Raw genomic sequence first — 15,042 nt, forward strand, 5'->3', positions numbered from 1 at the left:
CCGGTGTTTATTTGAGCCGCGGAGGCAGATTTGCGCTCGTGCGCGGTGTTGCAGGCGAAGCAGGATTTTTTCTCCTTTGGTGAATTAAGAGGTCACATATCGCACCGGCAGATTGCTGCTGCTGCTCGTATTAGCATGCGCAGGAGAGCGCTGAAAGGTGCTCTGGCCCTTAACTCAATCCCCCTTTTCCTCAGGTAGCAGTAATGGGATGTAGCTTAGCGCTGGTCTCCATCCTGTCGCGTCACGCCTGCTAGTCATCCAGCCAACCAGCCGGCGCCATCCGGGCAGGAAGGGCAGCACTGCGGGCTGTGTTATTTAGCATCCGTTCCTCTCGCTAACTCTGAGGCCAGCTGTCCGAGCACACCGGGGCCTCCAGGATGGCGGCGCCGTCTTAACCGGGAGGTGACGCCCCCCCCGCACGTTCCAGAACAGATTGCCACCTCGGGCCAGCGTATCTGAATACCAACGACGGTGAGGATAAAGAGGCGCGCGCTAACATATCAGACAATATTAGAGCAGGAATATCGGGTCCAAGTTTCCCATTTCAGGAGGCCAAAGGACACAAAAGGATTCTCACTTTCCGAAACCGCTCGTCTGTCGGAACGCTGCGTCTTTTTTTCTTCCTCGTGATAAGAAACGTAAAATCCCCCCATTCCGACGTGGAGATATTTGCTTCTTTAAATTAACCCATGAATTTCCTCCCTGTTGGCTAATTAATTTTCCTCTGCAGAGCTCTTCCGCATAAACAAACACGTGAATATTTTCAGCCGCTCCGGATCGTTTTAGCCGAGGACGCCGTGCGCGTTTCGCTCGCAGCGTTCTCATTAAAGCAGCTGTGAAGGAGGAGAAGGTGAGCGGACGATGCTAACGCGTTAGCCGCAGCGTGACATTGAAGGTTGGTTCGTTTGCTCGTTGGGAGTTTTTCTGCCCGGAACACGGATCCATCAATACTCCGTTATTCTCCGACGCGGAGCTGCCGCTCACTCCGACGCCCGGTCGGAGCAAAGGTCGGCGCGGTGCGATCGATCGTGACCGCGATCGCCGCGCTGGCGGGGATGTAAATGCAGGCACGTGCGCTAACACGTGCACGTCCACACAAACGCCGCGCGAGGGAATGACATCTGTGCGGGAATCCTGCCGACACGAGCGGCCGCTTAATGAACGCCGGCCGCTCGACCCCGGGTGAACACGCGCCGGCATCGTGGTGATCCGGGGTCACGCTCCCACCAGCGGGAAGAGGAGCCGGTCGGTGTCCAGCATTCCCGGCTTCCTGATTAGGTCGCAGTAACAAACTTCTCCTCCGGAAGCTTTAAGGATGCGGCGGAGCAGCGCCGACAGCAGGACGCTGGGATTTATGGAGTTTGGTTGGACATGGAAGTCTCGTCCGCACCCCCACTCGGCGCCGTGGCGGCGGCGGCGCCCGCGTATGTTCGCCGTCCTCCCGTTGGTTATTTTATACATGAATCTCTGCTTGTGCTTTTATTTGTGCACGTGTGGCCGCTGAAATCAATATGGCTGCTCGCTCCCGAGTTAGAGGCAGGAACGCTTCCAGAGGAGGCGTCAGACGGAAAACTGGCAGGAAATAATGAAGAGGGAATGTTGAGGGATTGGGTAAACAGCGTCCGCGCTCGGCCCGCTAGCTTTTAATTTTTCACAACAATTGGTTGAGAAGTTGCTCTTGATCTTGTGCGAGCTGAAAATTCCGTTTCACGGATGGTCGTTCGGCGCTCGACACCAGCGGGATCCAGTTCGGAAGTTTGTACGAAGCCGCGATAAACAACAGGAAACGGGAGGAACGCTGTTGTCCAAACACCAACCAACACGTTGTTGTTGTTGTTGTTTCCAATATGGCCGACGATCTCAAACGACCACCGTTTCAGGTCCGACAGGTTGGCGATGGAACAATTCCAAACGTTTTTCCGGGTGAAAGCAGGAAAGTGATGATGGACTTTCTCAAACTAACATCGTTGTTTAGGAAAATTCCCTTTTAGCCGAAACTGTAAAAGACAATTATGTCCTGTGGGGAGCGGCGACGCTGCTCTATCGTTGCCTCGGCTGGTGGGAGCAGGAAGACCGGATCCATCGCTCCGGTTCCACGGAGCCGAGTCCATTAGCAACGCGCTAACATGCGGCCGCGCTAACGCCGTGATTGCGTTTAGCAACGAGTCTATTTTTCATTTCTCCTGACGTCGTTTTAACAAAGTCGTGTGGCTGCACCCAAATCCCGGAGCGCCGCGCCGCAGCGAACTGGACTGAGACGGTGCACGTGCCAGCGCACGTTTGATGTGATAATCAGCTGTGTGATAAAACATCCATTAAGACGTGTCGGCTCAGGTAGCAACGAGCTGCTTTTAAATGGATTTCTGGCTCCGACGACGTCCGGAAATGAAAGAAAATGTGCATTAGCGCGGAGATCTGGAACGTTAGCGGGAAAAACACCAACACAAAAGGCGTCTTTTCCACAACAGGAAGTCACGTCCGCTTCCAAACGAGTTTTGGTGAAACAACGATGAAACGTCACCACAAAAAGAGCAAAATGTCGGCTCATTTTGGAGGGAAAACTCAGATGTTTCACACACACTCACACACACTCACACACACACACACAGACACACACACACACACACAGACACACTCACACACACACACACACATTCACTCACAAACACTCACTCACACACACACACACACACACACCACACACACACACACGTTTGTCAGAACGGACCAAAAACGACCGTCGGACCTGAACGGCACCAGAACCAGCACCAGTATCTCCCTTGGACCCGCCCCCCCCCCTTGGACCCGCCCCCATCTGGAGCTCAACGCCGCCACTTAAACTTTTCAGAAAGCTGCCACACGGCGACCTTCTCCCGCGACGCAGGCGGGAACGCCGGCGTGCTGGAATGTCGTGTAAGCGAACAATTAGCAGAGCGGCAGAAACGCGAGGTCAGATATAATTAACATATTTGCTGCTCAGCTTTAATTGCTCAAGTCGGAAGCGAGTAATTAAATCATTGGAAGCGAGCGGCGAGGACAATGACGGCGCCGCCACATCTGCTCCAGCGGGGGGGGGGGGGGGGGGGGCGTGCGGGACCTGGCACGCGTGGCCGCCACCGCTGGGACCGCCTTCGCAGATGCTCCGCCCCACAGAGGTCGGAGGGGACGGCGAGGGGGAGGGGCATTAAGGGACCGGTGCCCCGGTGGGTCGGGTTGACTCTGGTGGCTGGACAATGTTTGGCTCCTCCCCCATGACCATGAGGAGGACAGTTTGGTCCAACCGGGCCAATCATCCATCAGGTCCTCATCGGGGTCAGGGGGCGGGGCCAGTGATGGAGGACGGCAGGAATGTCCCGTCCCGGCGCCGACGGGGACAAACGGAACGTCTAAAATAGACGAACCTCCTTTATTGGGGCTAATTTTAGAGCAGATCCTCTAAATTTAAGATGCGTGTAACGACGTTCCGGAGCTAAATTAACCACATTCCCGTCACGCCAGCTCTGCTCCCGATTCGTCTTCCGTCAGATGTGGAGGAGACGTCTTTTTTGGTCCGGGGGGGGGGACAGAACCCGTCGTGAGTCACGCTCTGCTGGACGATGCAGCTCAGGAAAATTCCGTTTGCGCTCTACTTTTGAGGAGGGCGGCGGGGCCGAGGGACGGCCAGGAAGCTGCGGCGGCGTTCCCAGCGTTCCGCCGCTGCCTGTTTCACGCAGACGCCAAACTGAATCCCGCCGTGACCGAGCGCTTTAACATCCGCATTGACATTCATGGATGCCCGGAGTCTCGTGTCCACCTGGAACCTGCAGCTCTGGACTGTGACGGGAGAGCAGAGTTCCCGACGCAGGTCAGCGGCGGGCCGGCGGGAACGCCGTCCTCAGGATTTGTTCCTGTCAAATGAAGAAAACTTTTGACACCGTGTTCTCGGCGGAGCGCAGATGAGTGTTGCTGCCTCCGTCTCTGCGAGCGTCCAGCTCGTCACTCCGTCCATAACGGACTCTCCAGCCGAGTCTTCCGCAGCACGTTCCGGAGCGCGACACGTTCCGGAGCGCGACACGTTCCGGAGCGCGACCCGTTCCTGACATTTAAAATCAGATGAAAATGGACCCAATTACAGCCGCGGAGGTCCTGAAGGTTCTCCTGGTAACGAGCTGGTTCCAACATCTGCCCCCACAGAACCCCAATAAAAGGCCTTGAAGACTGACCTTCACCATGAAAGCGCAAATAAAACGCCGCCTGGAGCGTCCTCGCGGATCGCAGCGCTCCGAACGACCAGGCGGGAAGCAGTGAAAACCTGGAGGTCGGACTGAACACCCGACTGCTCCGTGACATTAAACAGCAGGTTTTCATGTAAATCGGCGATGTTCCCGGGTGGGAAGGAGCTAATGCTAACGCTAACGGAGTGTGGGAGTGTGGGAGTGTGTGTGGGAGTGTGTGTGTGTGTGTGTGTGTGGGAGTGTGTGTGTGTGTGGGAGTGTGTGTGTGTGTGTGTGTGGTGTGTGTTGTGTGTGTGTGTGTGTGAGAGTGTGTGTGTGTGTTGTGTGTGTGTGTGTGTGTGTGTTGTGTGTGTGTGTGTTTGTGGGAGTGTGTGTGGGAGTGTGTTGTGTGTGTGTGTGTGTGAGGGTGGGAGTGTGTGTGTGTGTGGTGTGTGTGCCTGCGGCGGTCACCTGGTGAGGACCACTCATCTCAACAGGGGCCAAAGTTCGGCCTCCTCGATGGGGCTGTGATTGGCAGGTGGGGGCGCCCGGGGGCCACGGCGGCGGTGGCGTGCGACTGGGCGTGGCCACGTCTCTGACTGGTGCTGACTAACCGAGTGTGTCTGCTGACAGAGTGGGACTGATGGGATGGCCCCGGGAGGCTCTTCCAGGCCCTTTACAAAGCGTCTGTGATGGGCCCGGCCCGTGGCGCCGCCCGGTGTCCCGCCTGCCGGCCTGCCGACAGATTCGATTCGAGCCCTTCTAACGCGCGGCGTAATTCACAGAGTGAGGCGCCGATAAATTTTTCAGCGGGGTTACGAGCGGAGGAGGAAAGAGCTCGACGCATGAATCCAAAATCACAGAGAGAAATTAGCCGAGCGTCGTCTGCAGCGGCGTGGAAAATAAAAAGAAAAGCAGGCAGGAGCCAAGGACGCCTATTAGAGCACAAAGGAAACTCACCAGTACGGACCTGCGTTAGCAGGAGTGTGTGTGTGTGTGTGTGTGCGTGTGTGTGTGAGTGTGTGTGTTGTTCGGGTGCTTGCGTATGTGCGTGCGTGTGTGTGTGTGTGTGTGTCTGCGTGCGTGAGTGTGTGCGTGTGTGCGTGCGTGTGTGCGTGTGCGTGTGTGTGCGTGTGTGTCTGTGTGCGTGTGTGTGTGTGTCGTGTGTGTGTTGTGTTGTGTGTGCTGCGTGCGTGCGTGTGTGTTGTGTTTGTGTCTTCGTGCGTGCTGCGTGGTGTGTGTGTGGCGTTGTGTGTGTGTGTGCGTGTGTGTGTGCGTGTGTGTGTGTGCTGTGTGTGTGCGCGTGTGTGTGTGCGTTTTGCTGTGTGTGTGCGTGTGTCGGCTTGTGTGTGCGTGTGTGTGTGCGTGCGTGCGTCGTGTGCTGCGTGCGTGTGTGCGTCTGTGTTGTGTGTGTGTGTCGGCGTTGTGCGTGCGTGGTGTTGCGTGGTGCGGTGTGTCGTGTGCGTGCGTGCGTGCTGGGTGTTTGTGTGCGTGTGGTGCGTGTGTGTGCGTCTGTGTCTGCTGCTGCGTCGTGTGTGTGCGTGTCCTGCGTGCGTGCGTGTGTGTGTGTGTGTGCCAGTGTGGTGTGTGCGTGTGTGTGTGTGTGTGTCGGCTGTGTGAGTGAGTGGTGTGTGTGCGTGCGTGCTTGTGTGTGTGCGTGTGTGTGTGCGTGTGTGTGAGTGGTGTTTCTGAGTGACGTGCGTTAGTGTGTGTGTGAGTGAGTGTGTGTGTGTGTGAGTGTGTGTGCGTGCGTCTGTGTATGCGTGCGTGCTTGAGTGTGGCGTATTATAGAGTGTTTGTGCGTGCGTGTGTGTGTATGAGTGTGTGTGTGTGTGTTGGTGGTGTTCCTCACGTCTGCAGAGTTAAAAGGACGACCCCCCCCCCCCCCCCCCCCTGCCGCTCCGGTTTCCTCTCCATTTTCCTGCAGTGATTAACGAGAGCCCCCCTGAACCCCCAAAAGAAAAGAACCCGACGTTCCCGACCCTTCCCGACTCGGCCTCTTTTCTCCAGGCAGGAACAGGAACTGACTTTAATCTGAAGGAACGGCTGTTGCCGCGAGCTACGAGGCGTCGACCGGCTAACGGCGGCGCTTTCATTAACCGCCGACATTCTTCGGAGACAAACGTCGGAGGACGCGGACAGAACGGCGGCGGCGGCGTCCAGGTCGACCTCGGCGCCGCGCTTCCAAACGCCTCAAGAACTCAGACGTTTCCTCTTTGTTTGATTTGGATTTATTTCTTTGATTTTTGGCTTTTGATGCTGGCAGCATCTTTGTTGCTAAGCAGTGGTTGCTGTGGCGACGCGGCGCTCGGATTCCGGCGGTCCGACGGCGGCCGCCGTCTTCCTGCCCTTTGACTTTTCCCGTTTCTCTTCTCAAGCAGCTGCTCAACAACTCAAAACGGGAATAAAAAAACACCTTCGACACGTCGCCGCTGCGAAAATATCGATATCATCAAAGGAGCAGCGGCCGCCAGCGCCCCCCCGGCGTCCTGGCGGAGCGCCACAGCCACCGCTGAGTAATTACGGCGATTAATGCACGGACGCCGCTCGCCTCCGGGTCGGGAGACTCCGTCCGCTAACGGATGAAGGGAAATTCCTAATAGAGAACCTATAGGATCTCAAACATTCCTCTGTCCGCACCCACGTTACCCACAATCCTCCAGGGGCGGGGGGGGTCGTTTAGCAGCTCCGCGACATGAGAGGAGGCGGTCAGGTGGCCCCGCCCCTGTCGCCGTGGTCGCGCTGACCTCTAAAAATGGACGACAAAGATGATATCGGCGCCGCCGCCGCCGCCAACGGCCTCAAATTGATTTAGCCACCCAGAACTGCTCCCGCCTCAATGAGGTGGCAGGACGCTCGCCGCATAGATCACTGTCACCGCCCCCCCAGTGGAATGTGATGTTTATCTTTATGAGCCCCCGCCCCCCCACAGCCCCCCCAGCCCCGCCCCCCACAGCCCCCCCCACAGCCCCGCCCCCCCCCGCTCGCTACAGCATGTAGCCGCTCCTGATAAGTGAGGAGGAATAAAGGGGCCGACGCCTCGCGCTAACGCGGCTGATCGCGGCTACATATGGGCGCCGTCGCCCGGGGCGGGGGACGCCGTGGCCGTGGTTGATGGCGTGCGGCCGTGGTTGATGGCGTGCGGCCGTGGTTGATGGCGTGCGGCCCGGGTGACGGCAGCGCCGCCAGAACGCCGGCGTGAATCGTGGCCCAGGCAACAATGAGGAACAAGAGCCTAAAAATAGCCGATAAGCTCTTTTTTTTCCGCACTGGCCCCAGAAACAATGGCTGCTGCTGATATTCCGCGCGTTGTGCCGGGGAACGTGTGGCGAGCCGGCCCACGCCGCCCTTAAGACGCGGCGCATCGGCGGCGTTCTCGAGTGTTAAACGCGCTCCGACGGCCGCTCGCTCTCCCGCCGCCTAACTGACGACCTCGGTTACACTTAATTACAGCCAACTGCAAATCGCCACCGTGTCAATTACGGAGCGTTTGGCGCTCCCGCTGGATATTTTTACCAGCGTGCGCCCGCCGCTCAAGTCTCTCCCGGTTATTACTATTCCGCCCCGGTCTCGCCGCAGGATTCCGCTGGGCAGACGGAGCCGTAAAAACAGGGGATTTGAGGATCCGGCCGGGCGGAGGGCGACCGGATCTCCTGTAATTGGGGGAACGCTCCTCGTTTATATCAGCCGTCGTCCCGCACGTGCTACCGCGGAGAGGGGGCGGGGCTTCACGCGCTGGACTCCGATTCCACGTCCGCGGGTCGTGGACGGCGTTCGCCGGCACGCGTGTTGGCTTCGGGGGCGCCGCGGAACGCCGCGGCGTCTCGACTCAGACGCTAATCCTCGGCCAGGCGAGGCCTTCCCGCTTCGCCAGATGCTTCGTGAAATTTGCCTAATTGCTACGCTCCGATCAATCCCCTTAACTCTGCCAATCGAATCTGCCGAAGCGAGTTCCGAGCACGGCGTTCCGCTCAATATGCTTCTTCTCCCTCGTCCGCTTTTTTTAGATTTTCCTGTTTTCTTGGCGCCCCGCGATATTCGGGCCTGCTGACTTATCGGAGCAGATTGAGTCCACCCCTGCTGACCTGCATGCCCATTAGCCATGGCAGCGAGGGCACACCACACACACACACACACACACACACACACACCACACACACACACACACGAGTATCCCACCGCTTGTATGGCTCAGACACGGGTGTGTGGGTGGACGAATTGTGGCCCTTTGATTAAAGGGCGATGTGTGGGAATGGACACTGACATATTGACCTACACACACACACACACACACACACACACACACACACACACACACACACACACACACACGTATTCATATGCTGTGTTTTCATTACTGTTTATGGTGACTCTGATGATGCTGTTATGAGCATGTAAACAAGGGGAAAATTAAAAACTGAGCAAACGCGCACACACACACACATACACACACACACACAGTCACACACAGTAGTACTGTCTGTTTTTAATTGAAATAAAATAATAGTGGTTGGCAGAATCTACAATTAAGGATGCAGCAGAAAACCCCCCAAAAAAACCAGTAAAAAGTGGCCAAAAAGACGCTCGAGGTGCGATGAGGGCGCGAAATAGACACACAAATGTTCAGCATTAAACACGCATCGATATTTGGTCCATAATTAATCCCCGTTTGCCCAGAGGTCCGTCTCGACAAACACAAAACACACAATTTCTAAGCCAGCGCCTCCACACAGGACACCCGGGGACTCCTGTCCCCCTCCAACAGCTCTGGCGTCTCAACGTCCCCACTTTGCTCAACGTCCTCAGTGGGTTGGATTATTTTAGGAGAAGGTCCCGCAGTGTCATGAAAACAAGCACATCAACACACACACCGGAACGCTGAATGAGCAGCAGGCTAAATAAACGGCACACGCGTGCGCTCGCCGCCGGTTAGCACGGAGGCGCACGTCTGAGTGCGGCGCGTCTCACGTCTGCACTTGCTCGGCTCACGTCGTGACAAGCGAGCGGAACAAAAGTCCGGTTTCCAACAAAAAGGAGGAGAAGTGATGAAGCGGAGGAGCAGAAAGTGAGAGATGAGCAGAAGTTGAGTCAACAGCATCAGCGAGCAACTATCTACTCACAGAACCAAGACCCGCCCCCTCCATCATCCCGATCCCAGCGCCAAGAGAGCAGCGGCTCGGAGCCCAGGCAGCGGCGATCCTTTCCCAGCCTTTCCCTCTCTCCCTCCCTCTCCCTTCAGCCCCGTGCACCCTCGCTTCTTCTTCTTGCCCCCACTTCTCCCTCCCACGCTGAGCAGCGCAAACAGAAAAGAATCGAGGATGAGAATGATGGGGGGGGGGGGGGGGTACTCACGGTGATGTTGTTGTTGCGGAGCGCGGCGCCAGTCTCTCCGTCAGACACAACCTGCACACAAGAATGAAGAAAAAAGAGAAAACTAGGCTGTGAGAGCAGAAAGGAGGAGGAGGAGGAGGAGGAGGAGGAGGAGGAGGAGGAGGAGGAGAGGAGGAGGAGAGGAGGAGGAGGAGGAGGAAGAGGAAGAAGAGGAGGAGAGGAGGAGGAGGGAGCATCCACTGAACGCACCAACAGGAGCCCAAATAAAGAAACGAAGGAATCCTCCAGGAATGTGAGTGTTTCACCGCCGGTGCTGTGTGTTGTTGTGAGGGGGGGCGGGGGCACGGTGGGGGGGGCTTGACACACACACACACACACCACACACACACACACTCGTGTGCACGATCACATGTGACAGGTCTGATCTGCGGTCCACCTACTTCCTCATCGCTCTCTCACTCGCTCCTCCCGCTCTCTGCGGCTCACGCCGGAGATTCTCGGCTCTGGGGCGCCATCAACCTCCGCTCGATGGGAACGGGAGGAGAGCGCGGGGGGGGGGGGGGGGTTGGGGCGGGGGGGGGGGAGTCCCCCGCGCATGGGTCCTCGTAAGGACAGTAAAACCAGCACTGGTGTGAAAATCGTGTGATGGGAAACAACATTTTACAGGCGCTAATTTTAACTTCCGGATCGACTTTTCTCAGATTTCAGATCTACATCAGAAATTCTGACTCTGTCGGGGACAGACGTCCCACCCCTGGCACCGGCCCGGTGCCGAGGGCGGGCCTGGAGGTGGTTCATCACCAGTTCAGCCTCACCTGTCACCCCCCTCTCGCCCCCCCAGCAGATCTACACACCCTGAAACTCAGAGATGCTTCAGCTGAATAAAAACTAATCCCAATAGCATTGATGCAATTACAGAGGCTGCTGGCGCTGTTTCTCTCTCTCTCTCTCTCACACACACACACACACACACACACGCGCACACGCGCACACACACACACACACACACACACCCTCGGGTAAGTGGAGGGGCTGTTTTTCTCTCTTCTCCTACAGTTAAATCCAGCAGAAATCATCCAAAACCATCAAATCCCTGAATCTTTTTTCTTTTCGGTGCATTATTCCGCGTTTCTCCTCATTTTCCAAACGTGGATCCGCCTCCTTTCACCTGCGGCAGCGGTCGACAGTGAAACATCTTAATCCTGCTGCCTTATCGGGTCTCGCTAGGCTACAGCGGCGCCGCGCTGAGCGGACCCACACGCCGGCGTGGTTGGTGCTCGCCGTTGTTGGGCTTCCTTCAGACACCCCCCCGTTGAGCCGTCACCCAAAAACAGGAGCGCTACGTCAGACACCTCATCAGGCAGCCCCCCCTCCCCCCCCCCTCCCCCGCACGCCGCAGCTACGACCACTTTATCTCCCCTCAATTAGCATCTTCCCAGCGAACCTCTATTATCTTAACCACACAGAGCGGAGGGGTCCACCGGGGGGGCGCCGGGGGGGCGGCGGGGGGGCGGACGCACGGCCACCGGCCCCAATCCGCCGGCCTAATTAAAGGCCAAGTCAGACATGACAAAATGTGAGCAGAGGTGCTACAGAAGCAAACACGGGCGGCGGCGGCGGTGGGGGCGGTGGGGGCGGGGGGCTGCCTGAGCTGCGTGCGTGCGGCCCAGCGGAGTCTCCTTGTGAGGATTATCTGACAGGAAACAGGCGCGTCCGCATCAATCGTCACGGCAACGTCATCTAAATCTGCTCTGACTGTTTGCTCGGCTTGATCGTGTTTATTTTCTATCAGCGCCGTCTCGCCGCCACTCGGTTACCATATGAAGCAGGCGGAGACGGCGCCCCCTGAACTGGCTGAACGCGGAGAACCGGGGCAAAGCTCGGGATTGTCCCGGGCCTCTTCCTGGATGACGTCATCCCGGATCGGTTCCGACCCTCCAGCTGCTCCCGCTGGGAAACTCATCACCGAAGTTGGAACGTTCCCGGCTCAACGGCTGTTAGCTGGGTTGCTAGCCTGCGCTAATGTAGCCTATTATGGGTTGTAGGTGGTTTGGCGCCCTCTTGTGATGAAAAAACTCAATCAGAAGTGTGATGTCATCAATTTTTGTGCGAAGCTTCGACTTCTCGTGAAAACAAAATAGTTCCAAAACTAAGTAAAAGTGGCGGCGCCAGCTAGCTCTCATTAGCGTGATGCATTCGGGTCGCCCCCAGCGCCCCCCTGGCGCCCCCCCCCCCGGCGCCCCCCCCCCCCATCACTTTTGTTGGCCTCCCAACTTTAATTTCACCCTGTGAAGCCATCAAGCCGCCTTTTTTGTCCTTGTCTGGCAACAACAGCGAGAGGCGGCCCCGCCCCCATCTCGGCCCCGCCCCCGTCTCGGCCCCGCCCAGACTATCAGGAGTATTCTATTACTGCCGGGTTCTCCTGCTGGGGATAAAAGTCCATCAGCAGGACAAACGACCACCGTGATCGGCGGCGTGATCGAGACTTATTCACACCAGCAGGAAGCAGATATAAAGCCCCCCCCCGTCGGCATGACGACGGCTGCTGCCACGCCTCCTTTATGCCCTTCGGGCTCGTCTGCAAGGCGGCGGCGGCGGCGCGGCATCGACTGGGATGCAGCAGGTGCTTCTGGGAAGTGATTAAGAAAAGCTGGCGAGTGATCAGCAGACGACAAGGTCAATCCCCCGCCGGGCAGGTGGACGCCGCCCTCGGCGAGGTGCCCCCCCCCCGTGCCCCCCCCCGAGGCCCTCGACCACGAGAGCAACCAGATGTCAAACGCGACTTCACCCTTTTAGGATGTTCAAAGCGAGCAGACGACAGCGAACGCTTATTAAAACATTCATATCGGAATGAAACAGCCACCGTCACGCGCCCCCCCCAGCGGAACACGCCACTCCTCTTCTGGGGGGGGGGGGGGCAATTAAGTGACTAATTTGATTAGGAGATAATGTGAGTCCCTCTTAATGGAGAGGACAGACTTCACAACACAGGCCCATTCCTTTGGTGCACGTGTGCTTATTAATTATGGCGGCGCCGGACGCACAGATGCGGTTTTAATGGGCGAAACTGGCGGCGAAACTGGCGGCGAAGACGCGTGTGGAACATCTGCGAGGGCGCCAGAAACACGACACACAAACGGGCGTTTGAACACGGCTACAGAGGCAGTTTTCCTTGAAAAGGTCCCAGAGAGATGAAGTGGAGCCTTCCCGGAGCGAAGGGATCGGCTGCTCGGATCGAAGCGGCTGCGTGATAATTAGCGAATTTCATACTTGCTTATTGGTTTAGTTGGATGAAAGGTTCCGAGGCTACGCGGAGCGTCGGAATTTAATGGCTTCCCAGTGTGTCATTACAGTCGGAGCAGCAACGGAACTCATTATCCGGGTCCAAATGAGTCTCTGCTGTCGTTTACTGTCTGCTCTGATCCAACGCGCCCTCCAGGACCAGGACCAGGACCAGGATCAGGATCAGGATCAGGACCAGACCAGACCAGGATCAGGACCAGGACCAGGACCAGGACCAGGACAAGAACCAGGACCAGGACCAGGACCAGTCCCTCATCTGATCTAAACATACGATGAAGAATTGATCCATAAAGTTGTTCAGCTCCTCCCCCGGCGCCGTGCGTCTCCTGCCAGGCCGGCAGCTTTATGTCCGGCGCTCCGGCGTTCCGCGACGGCTCGGGCGGAGCGCCGGAGAGCCCACTTCTCCACGAGCAGGAGAGATTCCGGTATTTGCAGCAGCTCTTCAGCATCCGCCGCGGCGCTCCGTCAACGTGCTCGACTTACAGCGGCCAGGTGGGAGGGGCGGAGCCTCCCGGCGGCGCTGTGGCGGAGCGTGCTCTGTGCATACCGATGGGTAGCGCAGCGACAGGAAGTGAGAGTGCGGACATGTTGGACCGACGTCTGGAAAACCCCCAGCAGAGAAACACGGCGGCGGCACGTGTCAGGTGACCCCCGGCGGCGCCGCGTGTGCGTCTCATCGGGATGTGCGGCGCCTCCCGTGATCACGATGTCTGCGGGGGGGGGGGGGCGACGCCGGCTCCGATGGAGGGAAGATTCCGCTCTCTCACCGGGGATCCCCCACATCATTTAGCGCCTCACGCAGATCGCTGCGGCGGCGGCGCCGGCCCGCGGGCCCGGGATTAATGTAGCGAGCGATGGCAGCAGTGATTTATTAAAATAACACCCCGATGAGAGCGAGCAGCCTCCCGCTCCCGCTCCGCTGCCACCGAGGGATGAAATGGAATCCTGGAAGTGCTGCAGGACGGAGCCAAAGTGGACGGCCGCCACAAACGGCGGCGGCGGCGGCTCCTCGCTGTCGCCGCTTATTTATTTACCCCGTTTCCATTGGAGACGGGCGGCCGGTTAAATTGATCCCTCCCGCTGCGTTTTGCCTTGTAGAACAGGAGCGAAGCCCCGGTAAGTGCCTGTGAAAGGCCAGTGATTGTGTTTGCGGCGCCCCGGGAGCGGCGCCGCTCGGCGCTCCCGTCTATCTCCCTCGGACAGGCGGGATTAGAAGCTGAATGACCCTCTGGAGGGGAGACGGGCGAGCGGCTCAGCTCGCACAAATGGCGTTTGAATGTCGAGGCTGTGCGACGGCTGCAGGCGTGCACAGCCGCGCGTGCACTAATCTGCGAGCTAGCGCGTTAGCAACAGCCGATGGCGTCGGGCGCTCTCGGACCGCCGCGTTATCGCTTCCGCGGCGCCTCGCCGGTGCGCGCTAGCTTCAGCCTTGCGTACATTCACGCGCTGCACGTTTAGCCGCTCGGATCTAAAGGACCGGAACTGCAGAGGGAGAGACGGCGAGAGGCGGAAGAGCGGATCAGACTTCCTGAAGGAAAACCGCAGCTCAGATCTGCCGCAGAGAACCTGGGGGGGTTCGTGCTCGGAATCCATCCGGATCAGACGATGAGCCCCCCCCCCCCGCAGGGACAGATAAGTGCCGGGACATTTACATCTCATCCAGCTCCTCAAACATCGTCCGTCACATTTGAATAAAGCAGGTGAGAAGTCATTAACGCTCCGGCTCGTCTCTTCCCGGTGACCTGATCCAGACCGGAGCTCAAATCCAACCGGGACTAAACTCTGCTGGGGGGCCGTGGACACGTCAGAGCGGCAGGTTCCTCGGCGCGACGCTGCTAATTCAGACGCCACCTGGTGGCCGAACGTGGTGCCGCGAAATGTTGAGTAACCTGAAACGTCGTGTGGATTTAAAATGGACCAACGTTGGGAAAAACCACCTCCGGGCTTGTGAGGCGTCCTGCCGGAGCGCCGGGAGCGCCGTTCACGCTCCGGCAGCTTCAGGGTGAACTTCCCTGGCAAATATCAACTAACAATGTGTTGCCATGGCGACATGGAAAAACTATGTGGAGACGCAGAACATGTCAAGGTCTTGGTGTGTGTGTGTGTGTGTGTGTGTGTGTGTGTGTGTGTGTGTGTGTGTGTCCGGGGCACCCAGCCTGGTACCTCTGGGCCGGTCTGACGCCCGGCTATGACAGGCTCCGCCTCCTCGCGGCGG

At 58.0% G+C, this 15,042-nt stretch overlaps 1 protein-coding gene across 6 annotated transcripts in view; it reads right to left on the minus strand.

Moving 5' to 3' along the window:
• rbfox3a (RNA binding fox-1 homolog 3a) overlaps positions 1–15,042 on the minus strand; it is a 223,950-nt gene that overhangs the window by 156,971 nt on the left and 51,937 nt on the right. For 2 of the 6 annotated variants that reach the window (XM_057015301.1, XM_057015303.1), the window contains exon 3: positions 9,546–9,596. The exons of 2 other annotated variants lie outside the window; for them this stretch is intronic. The gene's annotated coding sequence lies outside the window, so the exon portion shown is untranslated. Of the gene's footprint in view, positions 1–9,313; positions 9,461–9,545; positions 9,597–9,773; positions 9,882–15,042 lie in introns of those variants that run through there. 2 more of the 6 variants (XM_057015302.1, XM_057015305.1) reach the window with 2 other exon arrangements.

The sequence above is a fragment of the Takifugu flavidus genome, chromosome 18 (assembly GCF_003711565.1).
Source record: "Takifugu flavidus isolate HTHZ2018 chromosome 18, ASM371156v2, whole genome shotgun sequence".
Lineage (NCBI taxonomy): Eukaryota > Metazoa > Chordata > Actinopteri > Tetraodontiformes > Tetraodontidae > Takifugu > Takifugu flavidus.